Source organism: Canis lupus, chromosome 2 (genome assembly GCF_011100685.1).
Source record: "Canis lupus familiaris isolate Mischka breed German Shepherd chromosome 2, alternate assembly UU_Cfam_GSD_1.0, whole genome shotgun sequence".
Lineage (NCBI taxonomy): Eukaryota > Metazoa > Chordata > Mammalia > Carnivora > Canidae > Canis > Canis lupus.
In genome coordinates this window covers 82,810,512-82,832,948 of record NC_049223.1, presented here as the reverse complement: position 1 = coordinate 82,832,948, position 22,437 = coordinate 82,810,512, and the positions used below count along the sequence as shown (strand labels likewise).

The following is a 22,437-nucleotide window of genomic DNA, read 5'->3' as shown; positions in this document are numbered from 1 at the left end:
AGCACGCGGCCCCCAGTGATGACCTGGCTTAATCTTTTGTGTCTGAAAGTATCCCATGTCTTAGGAGAAGTTGGTTCTTTAGAGATGGAGCAGCCAAGGATGCTTGGTTAGGGGAGGGAGGACATAAAAGGGCCCCATAAGGGGGTAGCGAGGGTGAAATTGGGCATGGGTGGCCCAGTGAGAACCCTTGACCCAGTTAGCGGTAGTAGGATTGGGAAGGTCTGGTGGGGCCATGGAAAGAGTATGGAGTTCTTTCTGGTTTAGTCCCAATTCAGCTTTTCTGAGCCGGCTGTTTGCCGGCTATGTGAACCCGATGAACCCCCAAACCCTAGACCAGGAGTTGGCAAACCGTGGCGCCCACTACTTGCCTTTGTAAATCAAGTTTTCTTGGTACACGCCCACATCTGTTCACGTACATTTTATCTGTAGCTGCTTTCGAGGGCCCGAAGTTGAGTAGTTGTTACTAAGGTAAGGCAAAGCTGAACATACTTGCTACCTTGCCCTCCGCAGAGAAGAGAGTCCTGATCCCTGCCCTGGACCGAGCCGCGGAGCCGGAACGGAGGTAGCTGGAACCTGTGTGGGCCGGCGTGGAAGGCCGCACTCCAGCCATCTTCCCTGCTGGGACCTTTGCCACTACGCGGTGCCTCGGTTGTCTTCTCCCTCCCCCAACACCCCCCCCCACCCCCGTGCACAGCAGGCAGTGCCCTGGGCAGGAAGCATTCAGGGTGGGTCTGAAAGCTCTAGCAAGAGCAATTCCCACCGCGCTCCCAGATCTGTAGCACCTGTGCTGGGTGAGCTCGTACCTGCCTCCTTTTTAGGGCCACCCTGCAGGCAGACAGTGCCCTTTCCTATCATCTATCTATCTATCTATCTATTTATTTATTTATTTATTTATTTTTTAATTAAAATTTTTGCCTTTCCTATTTAATGGGTGAGTTTAGATGTTGGCAGCCTTGGGACTTAAACCCCAGTCAGCCTGACCCCAAAACCTGTGCTCAAATCGGGCAATCCTGCAGCCTCTGCAAAGGGGTTTATTTTATTTTATTTTATTTTATTTTATTTTATTTTATTTTATTTTATTTTATTTTATTTTATTTTATTTTATTTTATTTTATTTTATTTTTTTCACAAAGGGGTTTAAGAAAACGTGTCTTGTCTTTCTCAGTGGACTTTCTCAAGTGGCACTCTGGCTCTCTTGTCGGCTTTGATGGTGTCGCCCACCCTCATCCCCCTCCGGGGTCCTCCACCAGCTTCGGGAAGCCTAGCCCTCGAGGTTAGTTCCCTTCTGTTTCCTAATCTGCAGCCCAGATTGCACCCCTTTCCCTCGGGGCCCTGCTGTCGCCTGGAGGCTGCTGCTCTTTATTCCTCCCGCCTGACACGGTTCGGGTGGGAGCGTGGGCCGCCCTCCCAGGGAGGCTGCTGGGGACCTCACTAGTCTGCTGTGCTGGCCTCTCGCTGTCTCTGGCACCCGGCCGAGGATGGGGGGAGGAATCCCAAGGAGGGGCAGTACAGACTCAGGCTGGCATCCTCGTAGTCCCGGGGTAGCCCCGTAGCTCCTCTTGCCCATCTCCTCCTGGGCCCCCGGAGCGTTGGATGGGGGACAGCCTCTGGTCCCCCTGGTGTTTGGCTGGGTCCCTGCTGCAGGCTCTTACTGACCCCTGGGCCCGACCGTCTGCAGGCCCGGGCTCCTGCGGGCTCCGTCGCTTGTACCAGGCTCTCACTCGCTGAGCTGCCCCGTGTCGTTCTGGGTCCACGTCCCCCCATGTGATTTGGGTGGCAGGCGTTCCCGCAGGGCTGTCTTCCTTGACCACAATGACCGAAGTCACTCAGTCCGACATATCCCATGGCGTTGCATAGACTCGGGCACAGCTCCAGGGGGAGGGTGGAGGAGGGGAGAGAGCAGGAAGGCGGACGGGCCTGCACGCCTGGACTGCTGCTCTCTTGCGTCACTCCTGGGGTGCCGCTCGGAAGCCACCCGCAAGCTCCCCGTCTGCACCGTTGATTAAGGATCAGCTCCAGCTCTGTGCCGAGTAGAAACACACAAGTAGGCAAGCCGTGTCTGTCTGTCTGTCTGTCTGTCTCATAAGTCAGGGTCTGGTCATCTTTTGACTTTATTACCTCATTGCTTCCCTTCCGAAGGCTGCCAGAGGAACCCCCTTTCCTGCCTTTTGAACAATATAGGGATTTATCTGGATGTGCAGTCGGTATGTGTCTGGAAGCCACTTGCCGTATTTATAACCAGGAGAGGAGAGAACTAGGAGTCCTGCCATCTGCTGTGAGCCGAGCACATTGGGCACTTTTGCAAAAGTTAAATAGATGATGATGAGCAGAGCAAGGAGCCCTGTTTCCTGTATTCCCGTCTGTGGGAAATGGTTAACACGGTTTTAAGGTCTCCTTTAAGCTCCCCAGGAGATGGCTGCCCAGGACCTGCTCCCGGCCTGCCAGGGCCGCAGTGGGAGCAGCCTGCTTTGACATCCCGGACCAGGGGTTATCGTGGCCGCTGCCGGCAGGTGGGCCTGACCATAGCTGACACTTGATCAGGTGCTTGTTCTGCGCGGGCCATTATGCTAAGCGCCTCCGTTACCTTCTTTCCTCCTCATCGCATCCTTGTAAGGCAACGGAAGTCAATCCCATTTTATAGATGGGGAGACTGAGGCCCATAAGAGGAAGTGTTTCTCTCAGCTAGTCAGCGGATGGGCCAGGATTCCGATTCAAGCCGCCTGCGTCTGAAGTCTCCCCTTATTCCTGGTCTTCTGGCCAGACTCTGTCAAATTGCCCAGCTCCTCGGGGCCTCACCTCCAGGTGTTGATCGCCTATGCTGGCAGGTGGACGTTGGCTAAACGAACGTGGGCTCTGCGGTATCGAGAGTTGTGGGAGACGGTGCCCGCCGTCCAGGGGGTTGTGGCTTATAGGGGACGTGGCCTACTGTTTGCACCGGTACCCGCCACACGCTGTGCTGTGATCCGTTCATCGGCACCTTCTGCGTTAGGCCCTGGGCGCCCCGAGGTAAGGAACGACCATCGGGGCCGTCTTCGCATCCTCCGAACCGCACGTGGCGTCGGCGGCGGCGTGGTCCTTGTCAGTAGGACGCGGCCAGGGTGTCGATGGCTCTGCAGGCCAGCTGTCAGTCGGGTGAGCAGCCGTCAGCACAGCGCGGTGCTGTCGGTGGAGCCGGGCAAAGCAGACTGGCCGTTAGGTTCATTCTCTTTCTCGGGACGAACTCTCCCTAGGCCTCAGGGTGGCTTGTGCAATCAGGGCGGCGGAGAACGGCTCATCCCGGTGGTCCTTTGGGCTGATCACATCGAACACTCTTGACTCCAGCTCTTGAAGGGTAAGAGGCCTCCTTGGTGGTGTGAAGACGATGTGGCCCTCTTCAGCGTCTGCCCCTGGCCTAATCTCCTACCCTCAGCCCCCAGGTAGGGTTTTCTCAGCGTCCTGGTGACATCCTGAGGATGCAGCTACCGTCAGCGACACCCCATGTATCCTACCTTGACCTCAGGGACTTCTCGCCAGTGGTGTTTGTCTGAGGGCAAAGCAACAGGGACTACCTGGATCCCCATCACGGTGGAATGAGTGGTGTGCGCAGGAGCCCTGGCTTGTGAGCAGCCCGGCCTCCCCGCAGGTCCTTACGTTAGAAGCAGGAGCTGGTCTCTTGTTGACTTCTTTCTCCAGAGACCGGTTTGTCAGGGGCAAGGCCGAGGACTGAAGAATGCAACTGCTTGGGTTCAAATCCCAGTTCTGCTGCTCACTAGCTGTGTGACCTTGGACAAGTAGCTTGACTTCTCTGTGCCACAGATTCCACACCTGTAAAATGGAAATAGTTTACCTACTTCACAGGGCTGTGGCGAGCCTGATGATGAGTTAGTAGGAGTGCAATGTTTTCTCAGTTCCGGCCGCAGAATGCATTATGTATAAACAGGTGCAATCTGCTTTAGATAGTTGAGGCAGCTATGGCAGTCTATACCATAGCCCGGTGCCCACAACAAAAGCATGTGTTTCTCACAGCTCTGGAAGCTGGGAAGTCTGAGATCAGGGTGTCAGCGGATCTCGTGTCTGGTGAGGACCTGCTCCTGGGCTTGCAGACGGCTACCTTCTCTTATTTTATTTTTTTATTTTATCTTGTTTTATTTTATTTTATTTTATTTTATTTATTTTATTTATTTATTTTATTTATTTAATTATTTTATTTTATTTTTTATTTTTTATTTTATTTTATTTTATTTTATTTTATTTTATTTATTTTTTTAATTTAATTTTATTTATTTGCCTTCTCATTGTAGCTCCCACAGTGGGGAGCAGAGAGACAGTCAAGGGCGCTCATCCTTCTGTCTCTCCTTCCAAGGGCGCTCATCCCACACTGAGGGGCTCCAGCCTCATGACCTCAGCACCTCCTCCCCCAAAGGCCCTGTCCCCAAGGTACCATCACAGTGGGGACTAGGGTTCTAACATGTGACTTTGGGGAGGACACTCAGCTGCTAACACCGTCCTTACGACTATTCCTTATCAGCACATCATCACCATCCTGCCCAGTGAGACACAGTTTAGTTACGCCAGGAATTAAAACATTCTGGGCAGCCCGGGTAGCTCAGCGGTTTAGCGCCGCCTGCAGCCTGGGGCGTGATCCTGGAGATCCTGGATCGAGTCCCGCATCAGGCTCCCTGCATGGTGCCTGCTTCTCCCTCTGCCTGTGTCTCTGCCTCTCTCTCTCTAGCTGTGTCTCTATGAATAAATAAATAAAATCTTAAAAAACAAAACAAAACATTCCTTGTGCTCTTGTCCTTCTGACCAGTAAAAACTTACTCCTTCTTTACCCTTGGCTAATCATTGAGGTCAAAAAAAAAATCCCCCCAAACTCAACATTTGTCCTCCCCAAAGCCAGGGATCACCAGATTTGTGAGAATTTCCATCCACTAATCACAAAAGTGTGTTTGAAGCAGAAGGTCCTCACTGGCCCTGGCTTGCTAGGACAGGCCTAGTGCACGTCCGTCGTCCAGCGTAACCTGCAGCACCTGCATTCATTCACAAGCATGTTCCCCTTCACGTGATAAGTTGGATGGTCAGCGTTAATAATGGGCAGCTGAATAAATAAGATTCACATGTTACTTAAAATGTGGAGCATCTGATCTTGGAGGAAAAAGTTTCAGGTTAAGAGACAGCAGAAGGAGTGACTATTTGGTTCGGAACAGGGGTCAGACAGGTCAGGTGAACTGGTCGCCAGTTCTCAGCATGACTGGCGGGGGCAAGGTTGCTGGTGTTGCCAGACCTTATTCTCTGGAGGAACCCTAGAGCCCTGATATTCCTATAAAATCTCCCAGTTTTTGTTTTTGTTTTTTTAAAAGATTTGTTTATTCATGATAGAGAGAAGCAGAGACACAGGCAGAGGGAGAGGGAGAAGCAGGCTCTATGCCAGGAGCCCGATGCGGGACTCGATCCCAGGACTCCAGGATCACACCCTGGGCCGAAGGCAGGCGCTAAACCGCTGCGCCACCCAGGGACCCCAATCTCCCAGTTTTTGAATGTGTATCAGCAAATGCAAGATTTTAAATTCTGGAGGGTCCAACTGTGATAGCTGTGTCCAGCCTGTGGGCCACCAGTTTACAATGTCTGGTTTAAGCCCTCAGCTGTCGTCGACAGGTCTCTTGTTCCAGGTCATGGGTCACTTCCAGCTTCGGTATTCCCACTTTCTGGTCTCCCATTCCCTTGATTTTCCTTGAATAAAATAAAAGCTTTAGGATGAGCCTCTAACCCCGCTCTTGTCCACATTCCCTTATATAACAAATGTGGTCCTGCTGGATCAGCCCCCGGGGCTTTCGGGCACGTCTTCGATTTGGTGAGTTAATATGTACTGCTGAATAAGAAGGAAAACGGCCTGTTTGTGGGAGAACAGGGGAGTCCTCTCTTCAGAAAGTGCTGGGGCTAAGTGACTGGTGGGCTTCCTGCTGGAAGCTGGCCTAGGTAGTACCAAGAGCCCACCAATGAGTGAGACCTGGAGGTACTTCTTGCCCAAGGTATAGTCAGTCTTTAGACTCTTGCTCTTGGTCACGTTCACTCGATCGGCCTCATGTGGGCTGTTCTCACGAGGCCCCAGTGGATGAACCAGCTCCTGAAAAACTCATGGCTGTGTCTCCTCATCATTTCCAAACCCTCTGCCAGATGACCATTTAAACCAAGGGCAAAGCTCTCATCCAGACAGATGCCTCCGCCTTGCCCGCCCACCCACCATCTCTTCCTTCCTCAGCCCCACCTCCACCTTTTGTGGGGGTGCCATTTAGACCTTGAAGAATAAACCCTTTCTAGTCTATTGTGTTCTCACACAGTGTCTTTCTTTTGGACATCGGCTCCTTTGACCAATTCCCATCTCATCTCCCCACCTAAGGATGTAAGGAATAAGCTAGAAGAAGCAGACCCAGTTGGGCTTTACCCAGGAAGGTAAACGTGCTTCTGTTGGTCTTCTCCATCCACCAGCCTCACTTAGTGCCTGTGTTTCCCTTTGTTGTGACCTACAGGGTCTAGTGTCGCTGTTGCTAGGAGGGAGCCCCGGGCTCACACACCACGGGGAATATCAGTCCAGCTGGCTTCCATCTAAGGAAGAAGACACAGCACGAAGGCAGCCAAGTGCTCAGACCAGGCTCCACTTGCATTTTAGGACTTCTCAAAACTCAAAATCTCCTCTGTGTCATTAGCAGTCCTAGACTCCTCCTCTTGGAGTCATTAGCAGTCACCTGTAGTGAGGATCAGTCAGGAGGCTTGAAGAGAGGACTGGCTTGGGGATGAAGCAAAGGGAGGAGCAAGGAAGTGCTTGGGAAGGAAGCCAGTTCTTGGGAGGGATTTTCAGGGATTGCAAACTGGTCTGAGAGACAAGTGCTCCTGGCTCCTTGAGAAGCCCAGAGTCTTGGCCTTGATTCCGAGGGATTTATGTAGTGGGTCTTTCTGCATCTCTGGGGAGACTGCAGCAGCAGCTGGGAGCTGCTGGGTGACAGGGTGGTAGGAAGTGCTCAGAAGAAACAGGTGGGCCACCTCTCAGGGGCGGTGGGAGACCCAGAAAGCTGTGGGAAAACAGGGTCTGCACAGAGCCAAGGCAGGGTCCACCACCTGGCCAGCACTCCGAACGACGCAGTTGTCCACAGGGCTGCATGGAGGGACTAGACGTTGGTTTAGCCAGAAGAGCAGAGGATGGGGAGGCAGGAGGCAGAGCTGGGATGTGCCCAGAGTGTTGGAGGCCATCATGCACCGTCATCAGCACCAAGGAAGTCCACAGCGCGGAGGCAGGTCAAAAGGGAAATAGGAAGAGAACCCTCCAACCGCCCCGCATGGCCAGTTGTGCAGGGACTACTGGCGGCAGAGCTCCAGGGTATGAAGAGCTGGATTCTAGAGGCCAGGCCGGTGACAGCTGGGATGTTCATAAACAGTTGGGACCAGTCTACAGTGGAGATTGGGACTAGCCACAGAAAGGACTGCATACGAGGATCTCCAAGAGTTTTAGTTTTATTTTGGCCAGTGTCACTGAATGAGATCTGCGGGGTATAGATTTCTAGGTCGGCTTATTTTTCTTTCAGCATTTGGGTAGGATAATCCTGTCTCCATTGTTGCCTCTCTTGCTCTTGAGGTCATTTCTCTGGGGGTGGTCTGCCTTTTCTTTGTATTTGCTTTTAAAATCTTTATCCTGGAGGTTTTGTAGTTTCACTATCAAGTGTCTGGGAGTTCATCGCATTTCATGTATCCTGTTTGGGCTTTGAGCTTCTCAGGTCTGAAGGTTGGTGGCTCAGTTCTGGAAAATGTTAAGCCAGTTAATTTCTCTGAATCCTGATTCTCGCCCACTCTTCCTATTGTCTCTTTTAGAAATCTCCCTGTGCCCTGAATCATACTTCTCTGTCTGACATGTGTTTCGTACTCCCTTTCTTCATCTTTCTGCTGCATCCTGGACAGGGGCTTAAAAACCACTTTCTGGTTTATTAATTTTCTTTCTGGCTGTGTCTAATCTTTAGCCTAACTGGGGCAATAAGGTTTTTCATTTAATAGCTTTAAAAACCTTAAACCTCTAGAAGTTCTATTTGAGTCATTTAAAAAAAAATTCCAAAAAATAAAAAATAAAAAAATAAAATAAATTTCCAGGTATTCTGGGATTCCTGGGTGGCTCAGTGGTTTTTGCACCTGCCTTCAGCCTGGGGCGTGATCCTGGGGTCCTGGGATCGAGTCCCACATCGGGCTCCCTGCGTGGAGCCTGCTTCTCCCTCTGCCTGTGTCTCTGCCTCTCTCTGTGTCTCTCATGAATAATTTAAATAAATAATTCATGAGAGACACAGAGATCGAGAGAGAGAGAGAGAGAGAGAGAGAGAGAGAGGCAGAGACACAGGCAGAGGGAGAAGCAGGCTCCATGCAGGGAGCCTGACATGGGACTCAATCCCGGGACCCCAAGATCACACCTCGGGCTGAAGGCGGTGCTAAACCACTGAGCCACCCAGGCTGCCCAATAAATAAAATCTTAAAAACATTCTTCCAGGTATTCCTTTTCTTTTTAATGCAATCTCTTGACTCTCTGCTCTCAATCTTGATCTTATATTTAAGCTGCTTAATCATTGAGAATCACATTTATCTGAGAAGGGATCATCTATTTCTGGTATTTTTGGATCCAGTTCTTCTGTTTTTCTATTGACACATGTCCAGGAGAACTTATTACTCCATGTGCTTTGTAGGTTTGGATCTTTTTTTTTAAAATTTTTATTTATTTATGATAGTCACAGAGAGAGAGAGAGAGAGAGAGGCAGAGACACAGGCAGAGGGAGAAGCAGGCTCCATGCACCGGGAGCCCGACGTGGGATTCGATCCCGGGTCTCCAGGATCGCGCCCTGGGCCAAAGGCAGGCGCCAAACCGCTGCGCCACCCAGGGATCCCTGTAGGTTTGGATCTTGAGCTCATGTTTGGGGTTTTATCTGTATGATGCCATTGCCTTGGGCAGTGGGAATTTCTGAGCTAAGGATTTCGTTAAGCCCCAGGCAGTATATATTTGAACCCAAACCCATTTGAGGGCAGGCTTGGGGTACCGAGCTATGAAGGAAGATTGGCTTCTTGCCCTGTTCAATCCAGGACTCAGACCCTTTTGCCTTTTGCTTGTGTGCATGACCCTTATCCTAGTCCCCTCTTTTCCTGATGGCGGAGCCATCTAAGGCAGCTGGAGTGTGTGCGCGTGTGTGTACGTGCGTACAAGTGTACGTGTGCACGCCTGTGAGTGTGTGAAGTGCAGTTCTAACTCCTCTACCCAGGGTAACCTAAGACCTTGTTACCTCCCCCATGTGCCAGTAGGACTCCAGCACCCATTTTATAAGATCAGCACATGCCTCTGAGCAGCCTGGGTGTTGGTGTGTGCTATCACTCTGGGTTTCAATTTTGCATTTTTTTGTTAGTTTGTTTTGTGGATATATTAGTTTCCCACAGCTGCTCTAGCTAATTACCATAAAGTTGGCTTAAAACAACACACATTTGTTTTCTCACTGTCCAGGAGGCCAGGAGTCTGAAATCAAGGTCACTGCACTGAAATCGAGGTGTCGTAGGGCTGCGCTGCCTACAGATTCCAGGGGAGAATCTGTTCCCTGCCCCTTGCAGCCCCTGCAGCGGGTGGCATCCGTTCCCTGGGGTCAGGTCACTCCGGGAACCGCCCCGTGGCTGCATTGCTCCTCCTCTTCTGTGCGTGTGACCTTCCGGTTCCCTGTCTTGTAAGGACACTTGTGGTTGCATTTAGAGACCACTTGGAAAATCAAGAATAATCTCTTTTCTCAAGCGCCTTAACTTCATCATGTCTGCAGAGACCCTTTCCCCAAATACGGTAACATTGACAAATTCTAGCGATCTTTTGGAGGGGCCACACTTCTTGCAGACTTCCCTGGCTTTGAGAGCTCAGCTTTGTGTTTATAAGGCTGCCCATTATATTTCCAAATGTTTGTGGCATTTTTTTTTTCCAGCCTGCCATATTCCCCAGAGGAGAAACACACCAGCGAATCTCAGGGCTGGAGAGAGAAAAGCACCACCCACGTGGCAGGCTGCTCCTCAGAGGGCCGGAGGCTGAAGGTGTGAGGCGTAGGGGCCAACCTGTGTCAGGGAGGGACCTGCTAAAACCCGGTGCGGCAAAAGGCTGACCTGATCTCTGGCGAACAGGACGCTGCTGTCTGGAATGGTTGGACGGGCCCAAGTTCCCCTGGCTCACCTCTCCCTAGGTTTTGGCTGCTTTGGCCCCTTCCTGACTTTGCCTTCCTCTGTGCCAGTTGGGTATCACCAAAGCCAGAGCAGGGGCAGGACCAGAACCGACCATTACGTAGAGTAGGACTTTCCTGCAGCCGTTGGTCCCAATCATAGGAGAAACAGAATGCATTCCTGAAATTCTCTGGGTGCAAATCTCTATTCCTAGAGATAGAAAAACTGTGCTTTTTGTGCCTCTTTGGAAACTGAAACTCACCAGCTTGTGTGCAGGGCATTGCCAAGTGAAACCACGTCTGCCCTTAGGTAAGGGCATATATGGAGTAGTTGACGGTGGCTTCCTGGCTCCATTAACCCGAGGGAAGCAAAACCCTGCATGGGTGGTGTTTGTTTCTTCCTCCCGTGAAGTAGTGTCCCTAACCTCAGTTAGTGGCTGAAACCTTGATGGAAAGTGTTTTTATATCTAGAATTTTGTCCTCCCTCCCCCTGGTGAGGTCATCTCCACCATGAGATAGATGGAACTTTCTAGAATCACAAGGCACCCCCTTCAGATCCAGAATTCCACTGAAGGCTGGAAATGTGCTTTCTGTCTCTCCTACCAGGATTAGGATCAACTGGCAATGTCTCTTCATGTTGAGATTGAGTGACCCCTTGCGAAGCCCCCCAGGAGCTATGCCAGGAGCTTGGCAGGATGGGGTCTAGTATCTAAACTTCTGTTAAATCAGTAGGGCTGGCAGAGAAGACCCCAGCCCAGGGCTCCAGGCCCGGTCATGGCAGAAGGAGTGGCAGGACAGGGCAAGCCTTGGGAGAGGTATGTCTCGGGGCTTGTGCGTGTAGGTAGGTGGGGACGGGTCTTGGAATGACCTAGGCTGGCATCACCTATGTCTGCTTTGCTCTCAGACGCAGGCATGCCTCTGGGAGGATATTGTAAAGGTCACCTGCCCCTGGAGCCATTGACGATACCTCCTTGTCCAGAATTTCTTCCACAGACAAATCAAATTTCTGCTGTCTTCACCCAGTTCCAAAGCCGTTTTCTGGGAAGCATGAGGTCAAGCTAGTCTGGTGAAAAGCTCAGTCTCCTGGTGAGAAGTTTCCGAATGGGGTCGGGAATAACCTCTCCCACTGTAACGTTTTTTGACTTAGATGGTGATTCTTGTGCCCAAGCTGGGGGAGACGTAAGATCGTGTAGTCCAATAGAGGACAAGAGACTATGTGCATCCTAAACTAGATTCTCAAGGAGAGTTCCTGGGATCTGAAGAAAGTGATACCCATACACAGATTTATAGTGTGGATTAGCAGTAACAGAAGTAACAGCGCAAGCAGAGAGCCTTTGTTCTCAGCCGGCCTGTAGAAATTGAAGAATTTGGATTAAAGACAGCCCTGGCCACATTTTAGCAGCTGGTCGATTTTTCTGCTTGAAACAGAATTCCAAGACTTTGTTTTATGTGAAGACGGAGTTTATTTTTAGGTCCGTCGGGGAGCCAGGAACACGGGTAGTTCAGAAGGCTGGCCCGCCAGTGAATCACAGGCTGGATCAGCATGTTGTCTTGTGGCCTAGAAAGACCCTCTTGCCTGCTCTAGCATGAAGGGCCAGCTCCTTGCCTTTGAGGGCCAAGAGAAAGGTCATGAGAAAGTTGGAGGGTGTCAAGGGGAATGCATGCCTTCTTGCACAAAGCCTATTGCTGTAGGCCCCACTTTAGCTCTTTGGCCTGATGATACTGTGGCTGAGAAAGCTCTAGCTGAAATAGCTCATTCCCCTGAGCACTGAGCGTTCATTAAAAAATCCAATTTGTCAGGTGGTACCACCCCGGTTGTCCCTGATTTAAACAAAAGTTCCTTTGTGGCCACTGGCACTTGAGAATAGAACCTCGGAGCCGTGTTGAGGCCCGAAGGCAGCCGGCGGAGCCTTTGCAGCTTTTCTTGGTTGATCACTGATAAATGAGCCCAGCGCGGCGCAAGAACCCTTTGCGACTATCTCCTCCCTTGGTCTACTAAAGAATTGTGGGGCCTCCACTTTACTTTCAAGGGTCATAAACCTCTCAAGTGATAAAACGGGCTCCGAGCTGGGATGCTGAGTTGCAGAATTTGCGTGTGCAGAAATCCGTGGTTATGGGACCTACGCTCGCCCCAGACGGCGTAATGACAGCGCGGCTAAGGACTTGCCTGAGCTGGAGGAGAACATAAAATAAACGCGTACGTTTTAAGACCAGGAAGAGGAAGGACAAGGCCGCTGCTCAGGCTGCCCTCTTCTGCAAAGTGAGTTTGTGCTTCTCCTGGTTGTTACGGCCTGTAGACGGACGAGACCTACCGATTCAGTACGGCCGGGGGCCACTGTCTGGTCTGCTGAGCTCTGTCCACGGAGGAAGAGATGGCCCTTGGGTGGAGTGTGGTGGAAAAGGGTCAAATGCACGCACAACATGGCTGAGCATCCTAGTGCCCACCTTGAGCTGGAGATTGGTTGCCACACCATTTAAGTGCTGGTTCTTCATCAACGACGGAGCAGGGTGTCTGTCAGATAGAGGACGGTACAGACGACGTTGGAGTGATTTCAGTTACTGACTCTTTCTTTGGGCCTCTCTCCCTCCTGGGGAGGCCTGGGAAGAGAAACATCCAGAACCCCACGAAGGGCTGTGTGCTTCTCTCAGGGGCAGGAGGGGAAGGAGGGAGGTGCAGGGCTCCCTCTTTTTCCAGCAGGTGAGGGGGCGATGGGAGGCTGGACGATGGGAGGCTGGAAGCAGGGCAGGTGTCTCCCTCTCACCTTGCACCCTGCTGTATTGCCCACCTGTTGCTACGCCCGCAGTTTCTTCAGAGAACAAGTAATCGATATTCAGTACTTGGGCTTCTTCAGGATAAAATGTCTTTCTTGGCTTCTTATGATTAAAGCCTAATTCGAAAATGTTGAGGGCCTAATGGAGCATTTATGAGGGGAGGACAGCACTGCTGCCAGCCTTACAGAATTAGGCAGCCAGAGCTAAAACCTGTGACGATAAGGGGCTGGAAATTGCTGGGTTAGATCAGAGGGGCTCTGGGCCGTGTGAGGGCAGGAGTCGGTTGTGTGGCTACACACCAAGGCCTCTCCCTTCCCAGCAAGGTGGTTCTTACGGACTCGCCGTCGGGCTGGTTTTCTGCTGACCCCCGGGAGGCGACAGCCGCTGCTATCCACGGCTCTGCTCTCAGCTCTCCTCTTGCACTTCCGAAACGCCACCAATCTCAGCCCACTTTGGCCAAAGCAAGAACTCTCGGAGGTGATGACCCTTTCCAGAGTGGTTTTCTGACTTCAGTGTTACGTCGTCACTGGGGAAGGTTGTTTAAAATGCAGACTCACAGCTCTGCCCAAGAGATTCTCATTAAGGGGTCTCGCTGCGGGGCCCGTTCAGTGCATCCAACAATAGCTCCGAGGAGCCCCCGTGGCAGGTGGCTTGGGCATCATTACTGTAGTGCAGTGGTAGGAGAGTCAGTCCCAGAGCGGCATCCCTGGGGCCTTGTTAGAAATGCACATTCTTGGGTCCCAGCTCAGCCCTGCTGAATCAGGGGCTCTGGGGGAGGGCCGGCCATCTGGGTTTCAGCAAGCTCTCCTGGTGATTCGGGTGTACACTAAAGCTTGAGAACCAGTGCACTTGAGTTTGCAACAACCAGGACTTGAGTTTCAAGTCCCACTTGCTTGCCTCTTGCTCCTGGGGAGAAGACGCCAAACACCATGCACAGGCTGGTATAGTTTTGATTAGGCACCAGTCTGGTAATATTAAAAAATTACAAGGGCACTAAAAATAACAAGGAGACTAATCATGCTTAGAAGTCTTAACCACTGTCCTCCTGTAACCACAGGGATGTCACTCAGGATACCGAGCCTTGCAAGCTCCCCAGCCCTCCTGGGTGTCAATTCCCTCAACTGTAACGTGAGGATAATATGAGATTACCGTCTCCCTCAAAAGTGTTCAAACTTGTCTGAATTCCCCAGAACTGTGTCTGGTATGGAGCAAGGCACTATGGCCACAGATATTTACTGAAGATCCCATGTTATGCAGAATTTCAAGAGGGCCCCCAGGATTGGTGCCACCTGACAGGTGGCACCTGGCAGTATGATGGGATGTCACTCTGTTGGTTAGGTTGTGTCACTCCTATGATCACATCGTGTTATATAACCGTGTCTTCACTGACTTGGGAGAGATTCTCCTGATGACTTTGAAAAACCAAACAGCCATGTTACAAGAGACACGTGAGGAGCAGAGGGCAACCCAGAGATTGGAGAGTGATCCCTGGATGGCAGGTGGCAAGAAAGTGGGGCCTCAGTCATGCTGCCACGAGGAAATCCTGCCAACCACCTGAATGCACTTGGAGGCAGGTTCTTCCTCAGAACCTTCGGATGAGAACACAGCCGGGCTAATAGCTTGACTGTAGCCTTGGGAACCCTGTGCAGAAGGCACCATCGTGCTGTCCCTGATCTTTGACTCACAGAACTGGGAGATGATGAATGGGTGTTGCTCGAGCTGCTAATTTTGTGGAAATTTGTCACACATGAATGGAAAATATAACTATGTGTATGTATTTATGTGTAATTATGTACATACACACAATACATGTATATATGCATGTGTGTAAATACATAAATACCCATCCCTCCCTTCATCCCTCCATCCCTCCATCCCTCCATCCCTTCATCCCTCCATCCCTCCATCCCTCCCTCCATCCATCCCTCCATCCATCCATCCATCCATCCATCCCTCCATTCCTCCATCCATCCATCCAAAGCTCTCTGTCTCAGCTTGCATTTTTCCCCATGTGGAACCAGAAAAACCTTAGCAATACCTTGAGAGAACAGTGGATGGTACAGAAACTGGGGTCTGCAGTACTTTTAGGGGTTCACAAAATTATCTTAATTTCTTTTAAAGTCAGAAGGAGAAAAATGCACTTTAGGCCAACAAAAATGTTTTCGTGTATAACATTATATATTAAAATATTAATATATTTGTCTTCAAATGTCAACAGTCATAAACTATGATTTTTAATGTTTTTATCAAAGAAGGGACCCAGAAAGTCAAAAAGTGAGTCATGAGAGTCATATGTGGCCTCTGGTGGACAGTAGGTGTCTCTAGATTCCCTTGTCCTCTCCATCCATTCCCGCCGGTGCTGAGGCTGTGCACCTGGAGCTTCCCTTCCACCCCTCTTGTCCCGTTTCCACCCTGGTTGGACCATCTCCAATCTGGTGGCTGTTACAGATAAAGGGAGGAGAGGCCCCGGGGAATGAGGTCACTTGTCTCGATGTGCCCCTCTTAATCCTGGAGGAGAAAGGCCAGAGTCTGGGCTCAGCTCCACCTTATTTGGCCCCCCCTTTTCTCTGAATACCTTCTACACATGGTGTGTGCCACATGTCAGTGCTTACTCATTGCTTTGATTAGGATTTTTTTTTTTTTTGGTTGTTAACAATACCAACTAATTTTGGATAGAAAAAGAACTTCAGAAGAAATTTCAAAGAACTAAGGGAGAGGTGAAGAACCAGGCTTTGAAAATGACTGGCATCAGGGCAGCACTCAGGGAAGGGAACCTCGGGAACAGGACCCAAACAGCAGGGTCTCTGAGGCTTTACCTGTCGGGCGATCAACCCCTACTTTGGTGCTTGCATCCTGCAGGTCAGATGTAGATTTCCAGGAGTGAGGTTCTTGGCTGAGCTTCGGTCAGGAGCTCACTTATTCTGATGGGAGAGTAGGACCCCTGGATGGAGAGACCCCCAGAGCTGCACATGATGGACAAGGAGCATCTCCCCAGGGTGATGTTTGCCTGAAGGAAGAAGGGATGCCAGGAAGCAGGTATCAGCTTTGATTTTGTTCTGTCTGGTATTTTCCAGATGTCTCATGAGTCTGTGTCTTTGATGCTTATGAGGACTCTAAGTGTAGGGAGAGAGGGGCTGTATCTTACCCCAATGCTTATGCCCCACACTGCTTGGTGCAGACAGCAGGTATTCAAAGACTGCTTTAATTAACACTCCCCTTTTCCACCCATTCAGCACTTCTATGCCAGGTGCCTCAGAGAGGAGCCAACAGAACCAGTAGGGTCTGTATCTCCTTGTTGTTCACAAAGTAGTGGAGGGGACCAGCATTAATCAAACCACACAGCTACATGTGAAATCACAACCATGGAACGTGCGAGAGTCCTGAGCTGGAGGGGACGTGGCTGCTGGGGGAGCAGCAAGGGGCCACCGTGCTGAGGTGCGGGGAGAGCAGTAGGGGAAAGAGTAGGGCTAGCGCATGTATGGCTTTACACAGCATGGGAGCCGTCGGTAGCCACAGAAGGGTTTTGAGCAGGGGAGAAACCAGTTTTGGTTTTTATTTGACTTAATGAGAAGAATTCTCTGAATGCGAAGATGAGCCAAGCTTCTAGTTCCTTTGCCCTTCAGGAGTGAGTGAGTGAGTGAGTGAGTGTGTCCACTTGCACGTGGGAAATACACACACAATTCCCTTAGAGTAGGTGGTGAGCGCTCGTGACTTTCTTCCACCGCTGGGCAGGCTTATCCTGTAATAGCTCATCTGCGTCCCCGCTTCCATGCTTGCCCACTTTCAGTCTGTTCTCAGCAGAGATCTAAAACCTTCCATAGGCTCCCATCACTTCTAGAATGTTCTCCCCACCTCCCCTCCCATCACTGCACATCCAGCTCCTCTCCTTTCACTGGGACCTCAGAGCAGCCTCGCCTGACCGCGCAGCTAAGCTGGCCCCGTCTCCGCCGAGTCACACTCCGGACTGTCTGGGTGTTCCCGTTTTCCTCTCTCTGACATCACCTTATTGAGGCTCTTCCTCTGTCTCCTGCCACCAGAAAGTCAGCTAGTGAGGAACAGCCTTTTCCAGTCTTGTTCACGGCTGTATCCCCAGGGCCTGCAGCAGTGTGTGGCGCAGAGACTGCACTCCATCCGTATCAGATAACCATGATCATCCTCCAGCATCTTTGCGCTCTTTCCAGGAGCCCCAGATGGAGTGGAACTTTTTTTTTTTTTAAGATTTTATTTATTTATTCATGAGAGATAGAGAGAGAGAGAGAGGCGAAGACACAGGCAGAGGGAGAAGCAGGCTCCATGCAGGGAGCCTGATGTGGGACTTGATCCCGGGTCTCCAGGATCATGCCCTGGGCCAAAGGCGGCACTAAACCACCGAGCCACCCAGGCTGCCCCTGGAGTGGAACTTCTATGTGGCTTTCAATGTCCAGCTGCCACGAGAAGGGAAGCCCAAGGATGGCATCACAAGTATATTCACTGAGCAGATATTCATGGAGCACCTGCTATGTTCCAGACACTCTTGTAGCCTCTCGGAACATACACTCGAACACTGGCCCACGATAGCCCCTCTCCTGGAGCTCGTATTGCGGCAGGGGAGCTAGATGCCGGAAACACACAGAATAGGAAAATTATGCAGTGTGCTAAAAGGCGATGCAGCCTGTGGACAAAAGGAAAAGTAGAAAACGTGAAGAGGCCTGGGAGTGCAGGGGTGGAGCGGGAGGTGGAGGCAGGCTGCTCTGCTAAATAATGTGTCAGAGGAGGCCTGGTTGGGAAGGTGACATCCGAGCAAAGTCATGCAACAGACCGGAGACTGTGCTGTGCAGCTCACCGGGAAGGGCTTTGAGGGCTGAAGCAACAGCTGGTGTGCAAAGGGCTCGAAGGCGTGAGGCTCCAGGTGTGTTTGAGGGGTCATGGGAGATGAGCATGGAGACAAGGACTCCTAGACCACCAGGCGGGACTTGTGCTTTTGAGCAGAATGACCTGTACTTGAGGTCTACTTTTTAAAGAGTCCCCTTGTGGGCACCTGGCTGTCTCAGTCGGGTGGTCATCAGACTCTCGATTTCGGCTCAGGTCATGACCTTAGGGTCATGAGATCAAGCCCTGTGTTGGGCTCTGTGCTCAGCAGGGAGTGTGGTTGAGACTCTCCTCCTCCCCTAACCCGTCCCTCTGAGTCTCCCCTCTCCTATGCTCTCTCTCTCTCTCTCTCAAATAGATAAACAAAAATCTAAAAAAGAAAAGAGTCTCCCTGGTGACACACGCACATGTAACACAAACGTATAATGTCAGCCAGGGTGGCCGCAGAGGGAGAGGTGAGGATGGCTGGATTCTGGGTGCGTTTGGAAGGTAGAGGCAATAGAACTTCCTAACAGACGTGTGGGTGATGAGAGGAGTCAGGTGTCACCCCAAGGTGTTTGGTTGCAACCCTTGGAGGGTGGCGTACCCGCATCCACACGGATGGCAAAGGCTGCCATGGAGCAGATCTGGGGCAGGAGGTCAGGTTTGAGCATGTTGGGTTTGAGACATCTTTCACGTGGACGTGATGGGAGTGTAGTTGGGATACAGGCTAGGACTGGGAGCCAGGACTGCCCTGGACGTGAAAACTGGGGGGCTGTACCAAAATGTGCGCGCATCTGCAGCGCCGCCCACGGGGTATCACGGCCACCTCCCCTGCGTGACCGCGGCTCTGCTCGGGAGGGCTGACCCGGACACTCTCCTGGGGCCTCCTCCCGGCCCCTCGCCCGGCCTTCTCCAAGGGTCACCTCCCTCCCGCCTTCCTGCTTTACGGTGCAGCTTTGTCTGTTTTTGAGCTTCCTCTGAATGGCGTGGGCTTTACTTTCTGGCTCCCCACACCGCCCCCCGCCCCTTTCCTGAAAGTATGGGAGGTTCCAGTCGTTCTGTATCATTTTGCCAACACTTGGTTTTGTCTTTCTTTTCTCATTTAGCCATTCCAGCGGGTATGAAGTAGCAGATCATTGTTATTTCTGTTTGCATTTCCCTGATGACTAAAGGCAGTGAACACCTCTTTTTATTGGCCATTTGTATAATTTTTTGGTGGAGTGTTTGTGTAAAGTTTTTATCTATTTCCTGACTGGGTTGTCTTTTTCTTATTGAATTAGGGGAGTTTGTTTATAATAGGGATACAAGTCTTTGGGTCACAGGTATGTTCTCCCACTCTATGGATTGCCTGTCACCCTCTTTTTTTTTTTTTAAGATTTATTTATTCATGGGGGGGGCAGAAGGAGAAACAGGCTCCCCCCAGGGAACCTGATGTGGGACTCGATCCTGGATCCCAGGATCACACCTTGAGCCAAAGGCAGATGCTCAACGGCTGAGCCACGCAGGTGTCCTGCCTGTCACCTTTTTACTGGAGTTTTGATGAGCAGACATTTCTAATTTTAATATAATCCACAATATTAATCTATTCCTCAATAGATAGTACTTTTCGAGTCTTATTTAAGACCTCTTTGCCTACTATGTGGTTTTTATATTTGGATCTAAAATATACCTAAAATTGATTTTTGTGTATAGTGTGAGTTAGGGGTCAAGATTCTTCTTTTACGGCACGACTCTCCTGTTGACTGGCCACCATTCAGTGAAAAGGTCGTCCTTTCTCCATGCTCTGTAGTGCTATCTGTTCAAGTGCCCGTATGTGTGTCTGTTTTATACTCTCTGTTCTCTTCTGTTGACCCGTTCATCTGCCTTTGTTGACACACCACACTGTCTTAATTACTATGGTTTACGAGTCTTGCTGTATAGGAGTATGAGTCTTCCAGATTTGCTTGGAATCTAACCAGTGAGCTTGACAGGCTGGCCAGGTGAACAGGTCAGAGGTACAGCTCAGAGGAATGTGAATAATGCACCTAGAATGGTGAAAGGTAGCTTTTCCGCATGCTCACTGCACACAGACCCATGCTATGTGCATCATCTCAGTTATTCTTTGGGGTCTTTGTTATCCAAGGATGATCTTGGAAAAAAAATTCTCAAAGTTAGATGGTCTTGGTTGTTCTTGGCCCTTTACATTTCCATAACACATTTATTTTTATTTTTTAAAGACTTTTATTTGTTAATTCATGATAGAGAGAGAGAGAGAGAGAGGCAGAGACACAGGCAGAGGGAGAAGCAGGCTCCATGCAGGAGCCCGATACGGGACTCAATCCCGGGACTCCAGGATCATGCCCTGGGCCGAAGGCAGGCGCTAAACCACTGAGCTACCCAGGGATCCCTGCCATAACACATTTAAAAAAAAGATTTTATTTATTTATTTCAAAGAGAGAGTGAGACCTCAGAAGCAGTAGGAGCAGCAGAGGCAGAGGGAGAAGCAGATTCCCTGCTGAGCAGAGAGCCTGACGCAGGGCTCCATCCCAGGACCCCGAGATCACGGCCTGAGCTGAAGTCAGGCGCTTAACCAAATGAGCCACCCAGGCGCCCCTCCGTAGTTCATGTTTATAATCACTTTATCCATGTTCACAATGCAATCTTGATATCATTTGATTGGGGTTTTATTGATTTCATGACCAATTTGAAGAGAATATATATCTTTTGAATATTGAATCTTCTAATGCAGGGATTTGGGAAATCTTTTCTGTAAAGATCCTGATAGTAAATATTTTAGTCCTTGTAGGACAGATGGTGTCTGTTGCAATCCTCGACTCTGCCGTGGTAGAGTGAGAGCAGCCGTGGGCAGGATACAAATGAGTGAATGTGGCTGTGTTCCAATAAAACTTTATTTACAAAAGGAAGCAGTGGGCCAGATTTGGCCCTGGGCTGCAGTTTGCTGAGTCCTATTGTTTTTAAAGGTTTATTTATTTATTTATTCATGAGAGACCCAGAGAGAGAGAGAGACAGAGAGAGAGGTAGAGACCCAGGCAGAGGGAGAAGCAGGCTCCATGCAGGGAGCCCGACGAGGGACTCGATCCTGGGTCTCCAGGATCGGGCCCTGGACAGAAGGCGGTGCTAAACCCCTGAGCCCCCCGGGCTGCCCCTGAGTCCTGTTCTAATGCATGAGCATCTCCTTCAAGTTCTTTCATACCTTCCTGCTCTGTGAAATCCAGAAGTGTGAACCATAGCTCTTACCTTCCACTACCTTTCATAATCCCTTCCTCATGCTCCTGTCCTGCCTGCATCATACTTATTTACATTTTTATTGGGATCTGATCAGGTCATGAGCTATTTGAGACCAGGGGCTGCTGGTGTTATCACCCCTTCTCTATTTCTCTTATTCCCCTGGTGTGCTATACAAGGCCTGGCACACAGAATGGGCAGTGAGTTATTTAGCTCCATCTGACACTCATGAGGAAGTAGGAGAGGGGCTCACCCTTAGGACCCTGGATCCTGGCTTTCTCTAACTTTTCTGTAGCATTTTAGGGGAAACCCAGGCCCCACATCTCGGCTGTCTCTTCCTCATGAGTTATCAGCTTCCCTCATATTGTATCCTTCCAGGAAAGCTCTGGGGTTTTTCTTAGACATACAGAAAAAGCATTCATGTTTTAGATTTTGGGCTCCCTGAGAGCCAGCCTGCATTATGGATCTCCTGGCCCCCTAGCATGGCACTCTGTGAGCTGTGAGTGGATAAATGGACCACTAAGGGAGAAGAAGCTTCTACTTCTGTTTCCCATTGGAAATCCCTAAGGAAGATTTCCTGGCTGGAGAAAGATTACCTGGCTTCCTAGCGAAGGCTTCACTTGGGGCTGCTTTTCCAGCTCTACCTGGCAGGGACTTTTGTGCTTGCTGCACTTGGAGCTTTGCTGTGGTCTGACACTGAGTGGGAAGGAAGAGAATTATGGCCAAGCATGGCCTGGGGTGATCTTCTCCCCCTGTTTTATAGCTCCACACACACAGTCACTAGTCACCCTGAGCTGTGATGTGACTCAGCAGATCACACAGCCTTTGAGGCTGATGGGGCATCAGGGGCATCTGTTATGAGGATGTCCTGTGCAGCATGAGCTGGCTTGTCATTCTTAGAGTCCGTGGCAGGACCACGTGCTGTGACTTCCCAGCTTAGGTCAGAAATTGGGCTCCCTTGGAATGTTTTTTTTTTTTTTTTTCTACTTCTGGTTGTGTTTTCAAAGCTGTATCATTTTATTTTTCTAGTTTAATGCTTAGAATGTTGGTTAGCACATCCTAGTTGCTCAGAGACTTTGGATCTAACTAGTGAGGATGCAGTGAGGTTGCTGGCCTAGCCCCATAGACAGCTCAGAGGATTGAGAAGAGAGTACTTGGAGTGGCAGTGGCTAGCTGTCCTGTGTCTTCGGTGTGTCCTGGACCCAGGTGAGCCCCCCTCCCATGCACCATCTCAGTTATTCTTTGAGGTCTCTATCACCCAAAGACGGCTGGAATTGGAAAAAGCCCCTCAAAATACATCCCGTTTAAATTGAGAGGTAAAGGATCTGTACTCTGAAAAGTATAGAACACTGATGAAAGAAATTGAGAAGACACAAAGAAATGGAAAACATTCCATGCTCATGGATTGGAAGAATAAATATTGTTA

At 50.3% G+C, this 22,437-nt stretch overlaps 1 protein-coding gene across 4 annotated transcripts in view; it reads left to right on the top strand.

Annotated features, from left to right (window-relative positions):
- Positions 1-22,437, top strand: part of KAZN (kazrin, periplakin interacting protein) — a 1,012,902-nt gene that overhangs the window by 2,135 nt on the left and 988,330 nt on the right. The window lies entirely within an intron of this gene.